The 14232-nt window shown below is 37.7% G+C and overlaps 1 protein-coding gene across 2 annotated transcripts in view; it reads left to right on the top strand.

Moving 5' to 3' along the window:
• The window catches only part of BMP2K (BMP2 inducible kinase), a 61544-nt gene that overhangs the window by 4551 nt on the left and 42761 nt on the right, over positions 1–14232 (top strand). The window lies entirely within an intron of this gene.

Here is a 14232-nt window from a genome sequence, read left to right as displayed (position 1 = left end):
AGTAGTTGTCCAGAAAATTTGAGAAGGCATATGTTTAGAAAAGGCTGTCTGTAGGTGCTCATTTAGTGATAACAAGAAGGCAGTTGTTACTAGAGAATGATGTTTAGGATAATGGCCTCCACATCTTTCTCAGGCTTGCTGTTTGAAAAAAAATACATGTATTACTGACCTGAGCTACAAGGAATTGAATGACTGGGAATCATAGTGTTTTAGAACATTGATTTGCCAAGTTGGAATGTAACAGACCAGGCTAAACTGATTCAGCATATCAGGCTAAACTGATTCAGCAATTTAGTTATTTAATTGACAAATTTTCAAGTAAATATGCTGGGTGGAAAAAGTTCAGCTATACATAACAGTAAACACCCATCTGGGACAACATTGCAAGGCCTTAAGTGACAAATATCATCTGCACAGAAGAAAGTACTTCCATATATGTACACATCAGTTAATTTCCCTATTTCCCTATTCAGTTTTGTTGTTGCATTACTGTAGTGAGTTTAATGTTATCAGGGAAACAGAAAACTGCCCATAACTACTGTGTGTGGTTTTCAGTCCTAAAGGCAGGGGTTCTCAAGCTTTGTGCTATTGTTTCTCCCTGACCCATGAACAGTGCTGCTTGATAACAAAAACAATAAGATACAATAATACAGTAATAGCTGTTGAAAGAACAAATATTTCTCCGATTGTGTGGGACTTTGTTTGCTCTGCACTCTAGAAACTCAAGTTGCTGCCTCCAGTCATCCCTAATCAGCTGGTTAGGATGATGGGATTTGAGCTCTTCCCTGCCCCTGGAAGCAAATTGGGAGGAATGCTGCTGCTGAAGTCTTGCTCTTGAGGAGGCCAGTGTGCCTCTGAGGCATGGCAGCTGTCCAGGCTGCCCCTGAGAAATGGTGCACTTTATGTGCTTGTGCCTCATTGAGTGAAAATATCCTGAGGGGGGTTGGCTGGGCTTTCCATCTTCCTGGGCTCAGTTTCTTTCCACCAAGTTTCTGCTGAGCGACTTTGGAATTACCATAGCAAGACTCTTTGAAGCAGAGAGAAGGCAGGAGGATGGGACAAGCATTTTGAAGGGAAAGAGGTGAAGGAGGCAATGAGAGAGAGAAGTCAAAAGAAGTAGGGGGGAAAAGGCCACTCTGGAAGGTGAGAATCTGCCACTGTCCTGTGAGATTTTCTTGCACTCTGGATCCCCTAGTCAGTCCTCCTACTAGTTTCAGTCTATAGTGACTAATGGCTTTGGTAATCCTCCTGGTATAAAATGGATTTTAGGATAGCCCTTCTAGTCCTTGGAGGCAAGTTTAGGGAGTCTGCCATTGGGAGCGGGGAGGTGCTTCCTGAATTAGGATTTGGATGCCCTTTGCCGTAGGAGGAAGGTAGCTGTGTCAGTTTTTGGTGCTTCCAAGGCACTTGAAGAGTATGACAACTTGTATGGCTAGCAGAGGGAAATGTCAGAGAGAGCAGTGCCTGACTGTAGACAGCCACAGTTGACATTGGAGAAACTATGTGGTGACAGTTACCAAAAAAAAAGTATAGTCCAGCATTCTGGTAGAATCTGTTTCCTGACCTGGCCTACCTCAAAGGGCTGTCATTCATTGGAGAAAGAGGTGCCATGGCAGGAGGGAAGATGGGACTTTTGACATGTTGAACATCTGGCTTTCTAGTAAAATAGAGACTGAAGTGCAGTGGCTCTATAGCAGGTGCTTCCAGTTGCCCTGAGCCCTTTTGTTGGCAGCACTAGCTGCCGATGGTAGTGGTAGAAACAGCCAAATGAACGTGCAGTTTTTACCAGTAGCTACCCATAGTGATGTGTTCGGCACCATGCTTCTTCTCAGAGGTGCCTTTGGGAAGACACCTTGCCTGGACCCAGGTCTGTGCCTCTCTAGCCTGTCACATGTCTTATTTCCTATGTTCTCTGGGAGTTAGAACTCCTGTGCTCCTTGCCCACTTATCCTTGAAACTTCTGGCCACCCAGAAATTTTGCTACAACACCCAGGGTGTCATGACCCAGTGTTCTCAGCATGAAACTGAATATAGTTGTGACCCATCTTAAAAAGATTTTTAATGGTATCAGTAAAAGAGGATAAAAATAATAACAATAAGTGGCTTGAATAATGTATCTGAATTTCAGTTTTCTTTTCTCACATTGTTCTCTCCTTATAAAAGGGAATTTTTGGATCCAAAATATTGTACCATACATACCTTCCATTTGGATGAATTTGGTGGTCAGACTGTGCATTCCTTTATGTGAGCAAAGGAAGTTTGTCATTTTGGATGGGATTTAATCTTTGCAAAAATCACAGATATGGATACGCTTCTTGGTCATTTCAGGAACTAAACATAAATCCTGGAATGAAAAAAAAATCCTAAGTGGTAGATAGGAAACTCAGATAGGAAGGGTAGTAGTAGACTGTCAAAAACAGGAATTTAGGGATTATGGGGATTGAAGTTCAGTGCATCTGGAGGACAGTCCTGCCAGGCCTGCTGTAGCTTTCCAGTTTTCATAAGGAGGAATTCTGCTAATGTTGGCTGCTACTGTCATTGCAGTTTTTGTAACCTGTCAGTTATAACCCTGATATAATAGTGAAAGCTAAGCAGCACTGCATTTCAAATTGAACTGGCTGAAGGCTGATACTCATAGATATTTAGACAAAATATTTAGACAAGCTTATTGATACATTGATGATATTTGCCTACTGCAGCTTACTAAGTTCTTTGGGGTGTAAAGGGTAAGTAACTGCTAGTTTCATATTCTAAAAATTAATACTCAGAATATAATATGAATGTAAATGCAACATTGGATATATGTGTTTCTTTAAGATCAAAGCACCTCTTTGTGTGTATTTAGTTGGGGAAAGGGGTTTAAAACTTTCCCAGGGCGCTGTATTTTTTAAATTTGCTTCATGGTCTACTATTTTTAGGAGGGCATTACAGACTTAATACCTATTTTCCCTATCACTTGATAGATAAATTTATATAGGGCAATGATTTTAAATTTGAAAAGAAATGGCCTTCTTAATCTATTTACCCCTACCCCTTGCAATTGTTCATTTGAAAAAGGAAAATAACAATTTTGCAGTAGAAAATATAAAATTGATCACGAAGGAAAAGATCTTAATGGAAAGTGTCTATTTGATATGACTGTATTATTCCAAGGCATTGGCTATGTTTTTCATTGTTTCTCATGATTTAAAAAAAAGAGAGAGAGAATAGGAGAATTTTGGCTTATTTGCTTAATCTCCTTTCCTCCTTGGGAAATTTACTTATTCATTTTACAATATTTACATGCTGCCCATACTTTGGGCAACTCAAAATAATAAAACTTCACTAACATAATATAAATAAAAATTATTGTAGAAATTAAAATTTCAGTTCTGTTTTGGATGATTTAGCATTAAGCATGAATTAAACATTTAATCCCATCTCTGCTTTGCTTTAGTGGCGCCAACTTCATGGCCTTTGCTTGAAAGTTGATTTCCACATTTGGGCTGAGGTGAAATGACTGTCTGGAGCTAATGAAAAACAGACCACAGCTGAACTCTTTTGCAGTGTGATGGAGGAAGACAGGGAAAGGGGAGTTCAAGCCTGTGGCTGTCTTATATTTGTGCCCATCACATGGCTTATCCTGATGATTTGTATATAGTGATTTATCATTACTATTAAGGTTCAGATATTGATGTAATAAAATGTTTTCCAGTTGTGAGTCATTGCCATCTTAAATGCTATTTAATCAGTTTGCCTCAATTGGCTGGCTAACTTAATTAAGCAATGCACTCTGTGTTCATGAATATGCTATGGCCTGCAACTTGTTTATTATTGATTTAATATATTTTTATAACAGATTCCTGTGTTAAAATATTTTTATTTTTAAAATTTATTCAATTTTTTATGCTGCCCCACTTGAACTGAGTCTGGGTACCTCCCAAAGTAAAAAAGGTTAAGGCACCAGACCAGAAACCAGGAGACTGTGGGTTCTATTCCTGCCTTAGGCATGAAAGCCGGCTGGGTGACTTTGGGCCAGCCCCTCTCTCTCAGCCCGATTCATCTCAGGGTTGTTGTTATGGGGAAAATAGGAGGAGGAAAGAGTGTTAGGTATGTTCACCACCTTGAGTTATTCATAAAAATAATAAAGGCGGGATAAAAATCCTATAAAAAAAATCCCAACATAAAGCAACAAGTAAAGAAGAGTACAGTAAACAATTAATCCAAAAAGTATTACAAAATAATTACAAGGGGGCAATCCAGACAACACACCAGTCTGAATCGGGGAGGGTCTGTCCACTCTAACCCAAGGCCTGAGAGAATAGTTTGGAATGCCATCAGGGTGGGAGCCACCTGGATCTTGGGGGGAGGGATCTCATTCCAGAGCTGGTGCCACCTCAAAGAAGGCAACTCTTCCTGGGTTCTGACAGATGACACTGTTTAATCGAGGGGACTTGGCGCATGCCTACTCTTCTGGCGGCGTATCTTGAATCAGTGTATCTAAAATAGAAAATAAAGGAGGAAAAACCGTTACATTAATTAAAATTAAAACATTATGTATTAATTAAAAGGCAGGTAGAAGACACCCCCCCCCGAATCATATAGGAAAGGCCTAGGTGAAGAGATCATCATAATATTGATTGTATCAAAGTATCACTCTAATTTTGTTTTAATTTGTTTGGGGTTAAGAGGGCATGTTTACACTACATACCTGAGTAGACATCTGCAGTTCTGTTTGGTGCTTCCTTTCCCTGAGTGGCATTATTGGAAACCACAACATGTTAAAAGTTGTCCTGCCATAGTGATATTTTTTAGCTAGAAAAAGAATAGGAGGAACTACCCCCTCCCCCCCCCCCCCCTTTAACTACCTTTCTGGCTTCTTCAGGCTAGAAGAAGCCATCACACTGATTTTTTATGATTTTCCAGGAAGAGCTGCTACTGTGCATGTGGAAAGGACATGTTAATATTCCCACCATGCATGTTCTGTCTATGTAAGCAGTTGTGCTTTTAGTGAATCAAATATAGATTTAGTTCAAAGCAGTAATTGAGATTTACAGACTTGTTATTGTATCTAATTCATTAATATGAGTGCTTTAATGAAAATGCTGCTTAGCCTTGAAGTAAATTCAAGGTTAATTTTTAGTTGGGATTCTATACAATGCTTATGAAAATTTACAAGAACTTAATTTAGGAAATTGTGAGCACTTGTTTTAGATACTTGTAGAGGAAGAGGCAATTGCTGGCTATTATTAGGCATCAGGAAAACTATCCTGAAAATGATAACATGAAATCTTTTGGATGCATACTGCTTACCTCAAGGAGGTTATCTTATAAAACATGGAGGAAATAATTTATTCTATAAATGATTTTTATGCTCTGAAAGGATGACCCAGTGAGGATGTTTGGAGATTTGTGAAATAAAAGGTGTAGGAGTTAAGGAGGGGTTGTTCTTAAGAACGGTAAAGAGGAATCTCCTAAAAGTGAAATAAAACTTTGGGAATTGGTGGTATTAATAACATAACTTTATTATTATGTTTGTGAGGAACCAAGCCTTTTAAAATATAAGAGTGTTTTGGAACTTTCAAGGAATTTTGCAGTATCCCCAGCAGAGGATTGCCCCAAATTAAAATCCTTTATTCTGGCTGTATGGGGTGGAAGAACATTACCCAGAAACACTCATTCATACCCTCTTCCAACAGCAATAAAGCACTTGGACTCAAATCTGGAAGTCAGTCCCGTGTCTGATTCCTATAGCATTATATTGTACAGCATGGAAAGGTTCTGGAATGTGGAAACGAAAGTTATATTGCATCAGAGTTAGGAAACCTCTGTGATTTTGTGAATCTTTTGATCTATAGTTCCCATCATTCTGACCATTGATGGCTTTGAGCAGCTTTGGTGATGTTATACAACATTGGGAATATGTACCCTTGTGTGAGTGGGATCCTAATTTGGTTATCCAGCATGATCAGTGAAAAATTGTTGATTCCTAGCTGTGTGTATAATGTTGCTCTATACACATAACCTTTGGGTCAAGATGATACTTTGCAGGTATCTGATTGTCCTATTTATATCTGATGGCTAGGGTAACATTGCTAAGCCATGATATGGTCTATTTGGCTTTGGTCATATATATTTTATGAACTGGGTCATTACATTTGTAAACCTTGGGTAATGGTTAGGTACAAATCTTGGCCACAAATCTAGCCGGTCACTTATATAACAAATCATGGTTAATAGAACATAGGTTACTACAATCCAGTCTGGAGGTGCAACAGTGTGTGTTTAATTTACATATTAAACATACTTCATCTTAGATTTGATAATCCATTACCTATAAAATTCCAAGTAATTTTATCTGGAAATTCATATTTGGTTGCTAACTATTTGCTTAAATTCAATATATTCTAAGTTTAATACCCTATATGTCCTTTGCATTATGAAATTTGCATTTAGTTGGGACAGAATTCTATGTAAAAATGTTAAACTATGCATATACATGCATAAAAATTTATATTCTTCTGACAAGTGGATGTTTGGTGATTGACTGCATACACCAAGGGAGCACTCCCATTATATGCAGTTAAAAAACATAGTGGGGGAGGGGATTCAGGGAATATCCCATCAAGGTGGTTATGATCTATGAGATACCACTCTATATGTCCTCATGCCCTCTCCTATCGTTTTCAGAATATGAATATTGTACCCTGAAACACTCTTTCTATGTCATGGTAAAATACTAATTAGCCAGGGTTCAAATTTAAGTTGATCTTTACAGAAAAGTCAAACTGAGAGTCATGAAATTGTAGTGGGATAAAAATTGAATAAATAAATCTATGAGACAAAGAACACAGTCTTGAAATACATTGCTTAGTATTCTGCATCAGCTCTGTTCAATTACAAAACAAAATGCTTTGTTACAGAAATCAGTTGGCATGCTTGTTCAGAAGATTTGTGAATTAAAGGAAAACTTGATTTATATTAGTATTTTGTGTGTGTGTGGGGGGTGATTTTGAATCAGTTCTGCTATGCTGATTTCACATAGCCAGAACTTGTTATGCCCTTTTTACATTACGCACGATCAATTTCTCTGGGAAATTAAACATTTATGCAGTTTTGTGAATCAAACAATAGTTTAAATTATATTTTCTTTTTAAAAAATCTGTAGAAGCCTAATTTACTCAAATATTTTGGCCTGCCTCATGTCAGTTGCTTTCAAAACTACTGTATTTGTGAAACTTACACATGGTGTTTTAGTACCTAAAATCTTTTTCAGTTTGACAAAATAATACTTGAATAAAATATCTATACACAGGCTGTCATTTATTCAAATGGGTTTTTGCTTGGAGAAATGAATAGTTTTTCAGACTGCTTTGTCTAATGATATACCTGTGGTTTCTTCTTGTCTTAATGAAAAAGATTGTGAGATCCAAAAATATTGGAATGTTTTTCAGCAGTCTTCAATTTATTATTCTTGGGCAAGGTGCTTTAGCATTTGGTGGCATCTCAGCTCAGATTCTTGGATCTTCTGGTAGCGGATCTTCCCTCTCTCAGTCAGGGCCATCTTTCATACTCTCTACACAGAGGCTGCCTTGTCCCTTATCAGTGTGTCTGCTGCTTAAAATTTGATAAAGTTGGCCCTTCTCTGTGTCCCCAACTATGGTAGAAGCATGATTGGTAGAGATAACATAAAAATAACTTATCAGTAGTTGCTCCTAAATGATAGGGCCGTCTTCCTTGGGAGGCAAAATTGCACCTTTTGGGGACATCTTTTGCTTGGGTGTAAAGACCTTCCTGTTTAGGAAAGCCTTCATCCACAATCTACATTTTATTCTGTGATTTCTATCTGATTTAATTAATTAATTCAATTTGCAGCATTTCTAAGCTGTCCCGATTCCAATGGACTCTGTCAGTGAGTGCTAGACAAATAACAAGACACTTAAAACAAGACAACTAAACAATAATCCTTATTAAAAACTATTATGGTGCCCCTATTCAGCTTGGGTCAAAGGCACAATGTAGTAAGACCGTTTTGAGTAGCTTATAAAAGGCCAGGAGAGTAGGGGAGACCAGTACTTCTGGGAGAAGAGAGTTCCATAAAAATGCTCTGAATTTTTAAAGTTCTTTTTTGTATTTTAAAATAATTTTAATTTTGTACTGTTTTCAAGTGCTACCTCTTCTGTGTGTATGTGTGTGTGTGTGTGAGAGAGATGTATTAAAGAACAGGTATACTGTACATTTTTACAGATAAACAAAACACAGTGTGAGATTTTGAAAAATGCCTTTATGTCCAAATACGACTTTTCCAGTTTTTCAAAAATTTACTCCTGTAAATTAAGGCAGCAAAAGAAAAAATCAACTGGGGAGTTACATAAAAAGAAGGCATAAATTTAAAGGTGAGATTGAGAATATATTTGCTTATAGAAAACTACATACTGTAAAGTATTTTAACAACTGTATTATGTTATAAGATTTTATGAACTGGAACCCGTTGCAGATAAAGTGGACCTCTGATAACAAAAGCTTCAGTAAAATAAAACTGTTAGTCTTTCTCTGTAAGACCTTTCTTTCTGTAAAAGACTTAAATAGTTATTTCTCTAGAAACTGTATTCATAAGATTCTACTTTGGATCAAAAAATATTGATGAGAGAACATGGGGTGGGGGAATAGATGGGGATCAGTAAATTGGGATGTGAAATTTCCACAACTCTTTATAGACTTATGAAAAATGTCTACGTGGCTTGAATTTATTAGCATTTATGTGCGCCTTCTACTGATTTTTATGTGGGAGATTCTGAATCCTTACTAAACCCTCCTAAGGTAATCTCTGTATTATACTCTAAATATACTGTACTGTATAGAAGGATGTAGTTTTGATTCCAAAAAATGTTTTTGAAATACATGAATATAACTTCTGTCTGCAACTATTTAAAGTTGCATTGTGTCTAGAATTGCATGACAGTTGTGCCATTTCAGAAGGAGATCCATCTGCTTTAAAGGGTTGCAGATAGGTGCTTCATTCACATTACAGTCTGCTCCAGAGCAACGTTTTGGAATCTAATGTGAAGTATTATACAACTTCACTGTGAAGAAGAGGTGTTCAAACCTTTTCAGGCTGCAGAAACTGCTTGTTAAGGAAAATAAAACAAATTCTAGGGCCCCTGATTAAGAGGGGTAGTCTTTCTGAATGTCAGCTGCCAAGCCGTGCCCTTTCTGCTATATCTAAGAAAAATTGCTATGGCTGTCCCTGGAGAGCAGTGTCGAGGTGGGAGCAGATGGCTGAGTGCATTCAAGAGAATGCAAGAAACTCTCTGAAGAGACTTAAGAGAAAAAGAATATAAAACTCCACACACTCAGCCATCTTCAACCTGCTTTTCAGGAATGTCTATAACAGTTTTGTTATGCAGAGATTTTTCTCCTTAGTTTTTTAAAAAATCTCTGCAACGGACTAAAGGTGGGTGGGTGGGGGGACCTCTCCACAAGGGAGTATGGCGAAAAATTCCTCTCTGCAAGGGACCAAGGGAAAAAAATAATTGTCTGCAAGAGACTATGGCTTCTTTTTTCTCTTAGTTTCTTGCAGAGTCCCCCCCCCCCCTTAGTTCTGTAGAACTCATTCAAGTCCTTGTAGAATCCTAGATTTCCGTAGGATGCAGTTTCAAAACCCCACTGTAGAGGATGTGACTTGTTTGCTTGGGCCACTCTCTAACTGACCAGTTTTAGTTATCTCCTTGAAGCTTCCTTCATTTGGAATGGGAATAAAACTTACAGGTCTTACAGGTGCTTTGTTTTTGTCTGTTTCTAGGACTGTGCAGCACAAAATATTCATTGGATTGACTGGAATGTAGCATCTATCTGCAGCTCTTTAAAGCAGATGCTTTTTTCCCCAGGATCGCACTTCTACCTTTGCATGATTATAGAAAAACGTATTTGGTTGAAGGAGTTGCAGAGAGGTACAGTGTTTGAATCCCCACATGTACCGAAGCACCTTTTTGCCTCTAAAGCTGAAGTTCTACAGTTTGTCACTGTAAACATATTTAACAAAAAGAATCTCTTAAAAATATAAGAGCTGTAAATAGCATAGTACTACCATGGACGTCTTGAGTCTCAGAATTTGTTATTGAGGAAGCAGTACTTTGAATGAAATTTGTAGCTTGGCAGAGGGCTGCATATTTTGTGAGTATTTGGACCAATATTTTAAGTAGATAAAGGGTGGATATGTGTTTTCTACATAACACATGGCATTTTTTTCAAGGTTTTATAGTGAGGAAGGATTTAAGGATATGAATATGCCCACAGATATTTAGTGAAGACTTTTGTTGACTAGAAGACTTCAAGTTTCTTCTTGCATTCTCTTCTTGCATTCTCACATTTCACTTTATAACTATCCAGTCAACAACTTTTCTTATATAATTCTATGAATAGTTGGTCTGTTAATAATAATAAAAATGCCTTGAGTAAACAAGATGTTGGAAGTAATCAAGAGTCAATATATTGACACATATCAGGGTATTGCTATCTGGAATTGTGATAGATTTAAAAAGTATTGGTGTTAGGATATGTTGCCACCTAATGGCAAAAGAATACTTGCTTGGATCTTTGTTTCAGTAGTTTCAGACATTGTTCTGAATCTTGTTGGTTTCTTAGTGATGGTGAAAATAGTGACCCAGATTTCCTGAAAAACAGTTTGCACAATCTAGCTGTGCGCTGATGTTGATTCTAGTTGTCATCTCTTCCAGTCCATTTTTTTAAAAAATACAGGTAGTCCTTGCTTAACGATCATTTGTTTAGCGACCGTTTGAAGTTACGATGATGCCGAAAAAAGCTATTTACAACTGGTCCTCACACTTACGACCGTTGCAGTCCCCTCCCGTGGTCACATTATTGCAATCTGAGAGCTTGGCAACCAGCTCGCACTTATGATGGTTGTGGCATCCCGGGATCACATGATTGGTATTTGCGACCTTCCCAGCTGGCTTCTGGCAAGCAAAATCAGTGGGGAATCGCATGATTTGCTTAACAACTACATGATTCACTTAACGACTGCTGCAAAAAATTAAAATGAGGTGTGGTCATGTGATGCCTTGCTTAATGACTGTACTGCTTAACAATGAATGTTTCTGTTCCTGTTGTGGTCGTTAAGCGAGGACTCCCTGTATACAATATTGACTGTTTAAATTGAACAGTTATGGAGAGAATATGCGTCCTTGTCTCATTCAGTTCTTCTGGACTACTCTTTTTCTACAGAGTCAGTTCTTAGGATAGCTATTGTTTATTGCAAATGTTCTTTTGAAGAATAATTAGGTGTTTTAGCATATATATTACTGTAGCATTAATATATTATTTATCATATTTATATAGCAGCCTGACATGTTCCACAAAATGAGAGCCAGTTTGGTGTAGTGGTTAAGGTGCTGGCATAGAAACCAGGAGACTAGGCTTCCCTTAGGCATGAAAGCTGGCTGTGTGACTTTGGGCCAGTCACCATCTCTCAGTCCAACCACCTCACAGGGTTGTTGTTGTGGGGAAAATAGGAGGCAGGAGTATTAGGTATGTTTGCAGCCTGAGTTATATATAAAAAAGGTGGGATAAAATAAAAAATCATCATCATCATCATCAAACAGACAAGCACCTGCCACACAACACCCAGACTTAACAATTGTTGGTAAGAAAGACAAAAAAGTCTGGATAGTGGACATTGCAATACCTGGAGGCAGCAGACTAGAAGAGAAAGAACTGGAGAAAATCAGAAAATACAAAGACCTGCAAATAGAAGTAGAACGACTGTGGCAAAAGAAAGCAAAGATAGTACCAATAGTGATAGGTGTCTTGGGTGCAATCCCAAAACACCTGGAGCACCACTTGAACACCATCAGCATTGACAAAATCACCCTCAGTCAATTGCAAAAGGCAGCTCAAACCTGCAGTGATACTGTTAACACCATCAAACAACATCTGCCCATCCCAGGTCCTTGGGAAGGACTCGATAGGTGGATAAAAATGCCAAATTCAGTCTAAACTTCTGGCTGACCAACAATAATAATATGAACAACCGTGTATAGTTGTCCAATAAAGTAAAGGTAAGCTGTCTTCTTAGATACTTTTTTGATCTTTATTACATCTTATGTTAGCCAACTGATCTTTCATTTCTTTGCCTTTCGTTGAAGCCGCCTGTTCATATCTTATTTGTCTCCCTTTGTATGTCTGTGTACGTCTTTGCACAAACTTAAACAATACTTTGCTTGCATGAGGAATTAGGGCAATGGATTGGGAATTTGCACATTTTACTATATCTTTGTTCAGTAGAACTATGTACATCAGTGTTTTCCAATCAGCACAGCACCTCTTTTGTTTTAATTATTATATCAATGTCTTTTTAAGGCTTCCATGTGAGCCTGAAAAAAAAGATGCTGTAGCTTTAACGAACCAAATCATTAACAAATCTGTGTTTGTATGAAGTCAAAAAGATTTCCTCCAAAATAAGGCTTTCTTTTTCAGCAAGGTTTTGGAGCTGTGCTAATAACAATTCTAGCTGTTCTTATGATTTACAGTTATTCAGATTTTATTTTAAATTGCTAGATGAGTTGAATTCCTGCAACCAGAAAGGTAGTATACACATGAAATATAAATAATAAATAAGTCATGGTTTGTTAACCATGATATATTAAATAAGCCTCAATAGGCTGGTTTCACATATCATGTTCAGCCACAAACTGTGATTTATCAATCATGTACCTAAATGTGTCTATGATCACAGAACATACTATGCCCCAAATGAGTATTTGTAATAATAATAATAATAATAATAATAATAATAATAATAATAATATAATAATAATAATAATAATTTATTAATTTATGCCACCAACTCTGAGTGATATATATACACCCAAACACTGTTTTACATACATACATACATACATACATATATAACCCAGTGAGAATTTCAGATAATTTTAGTGTTTGCAATCTGAGATATTTGCATATGCTAATGATTTCTTAGGGGGATGCGGTGGCGCAGCGGCTTAATGACGCTGAAAGTTGCCGGCCAGAAATGGTCGACGCTTCAGCGGTTCGAGTCCAGCCTTCGCATTAGCAGGGTGAGCTCCTGTTTCCTCCCCAGTTCCTGTAAACCCAACAGTTCGAAAACTCACGTGAGTAGATAAATGGGGACTCTCACTCCAGTGGGAGGAAAAATGCTGGCGGCGCCTTGCAAAAAAGGAGTCGGGAGCAGTTGCCAGTAAGCACGAAAAACCGCGCTCGCCCGAAAAGGGCGCGAAGCAACGGAAACCCCGCCTCCTGCGCTCACCAGCTGGGCTCTGCTCTAGGAAGGAGGCAATGGCAAACCACTTCCGAAACAATTGCCTTGAAAACTGCAAGGACTCGTCCAGGCAGTCACTGCAGAGTCGGTAACGACTGAGCGCAGATAAAAAAAAAAAAAGATTTCTTATAATACAGATTACTTTACATCAAGGCAATTTAAACTGGCTAAAGTGAAGGGGAATTTTAATATATTTTGCCATTAATACTGCTTAATATGATTCTTGAGCAAAGGTGTGGCCAGAGATTTTTGGCTCTGAAAGCTGTCTATACCAGATAGAGGGATTAGGGATATTTATAGTTCACATGCCACTAAAGTTGCAACCCCCCCCAAAAAAAACCTGTTTTTCAGTATTGTTGGGAGAAAGAGAGAAGCCCAATTGCTTTCCTTTCTGACTCAGTAACTCTTCTTCAGTTTCCTGAGTTTCTCTCATAACCACCTCTTAGCAGCCACAATACCAATAGTATAATTTGGTAAAAGGCTACTTCTTAAGGTCCTGTTTTTATTGGCAAACACATTTCCAGACTGGTTTATTTTTCTGTTTCCAGATTGTTTTGTGTGTGGAACTTCTTAATCATTTAATCTTTGGTAGTGGGAAGGAAGTCCATGAGGCAAGTCAGTGCAGGGAAGATATTTAAATTATGAATAATTACAGCTCTCTGCTTTTTATGGACAACACCTCAACTACTGGGTCTAGACATAAATTGCCCATTTTTAATATATGTAACACTTCACATTTTGATTTGCTGAACTTGTAAGTGATATGGTACCTCAGGAACATATATTCAGAAAAGGATTTGCTCCTGATGGTGAGAAAAACCAAATGAAATATTTATTATTAAATTATTATTTTGTTGTTATTATTATTAAATTTATATGCCGCCCATCTCCCCCTTTAAAAGGCAGTTTACAAGGCAATACTGAAATTGATAAAT

Source organism: Python bivittatus, unplaced genomic scaffold, assembly GCF_059951505.1.
Source record: "Python bivittatus isolate LINGU-HERP-01145 unplaced genomic scaffold, Pbiv_v1 ctg000070_np1212, whole genome shotgun sequence".
Taxonomy (NCBI): Eukaryota; Metazoa; Chordata; class Lepidosauria; order Squamata; family Pythonidae; genus Python; species Python bivittatus.
This window is presented reverse-complemented; position numbering and strand designations above follow the sequence as displayed.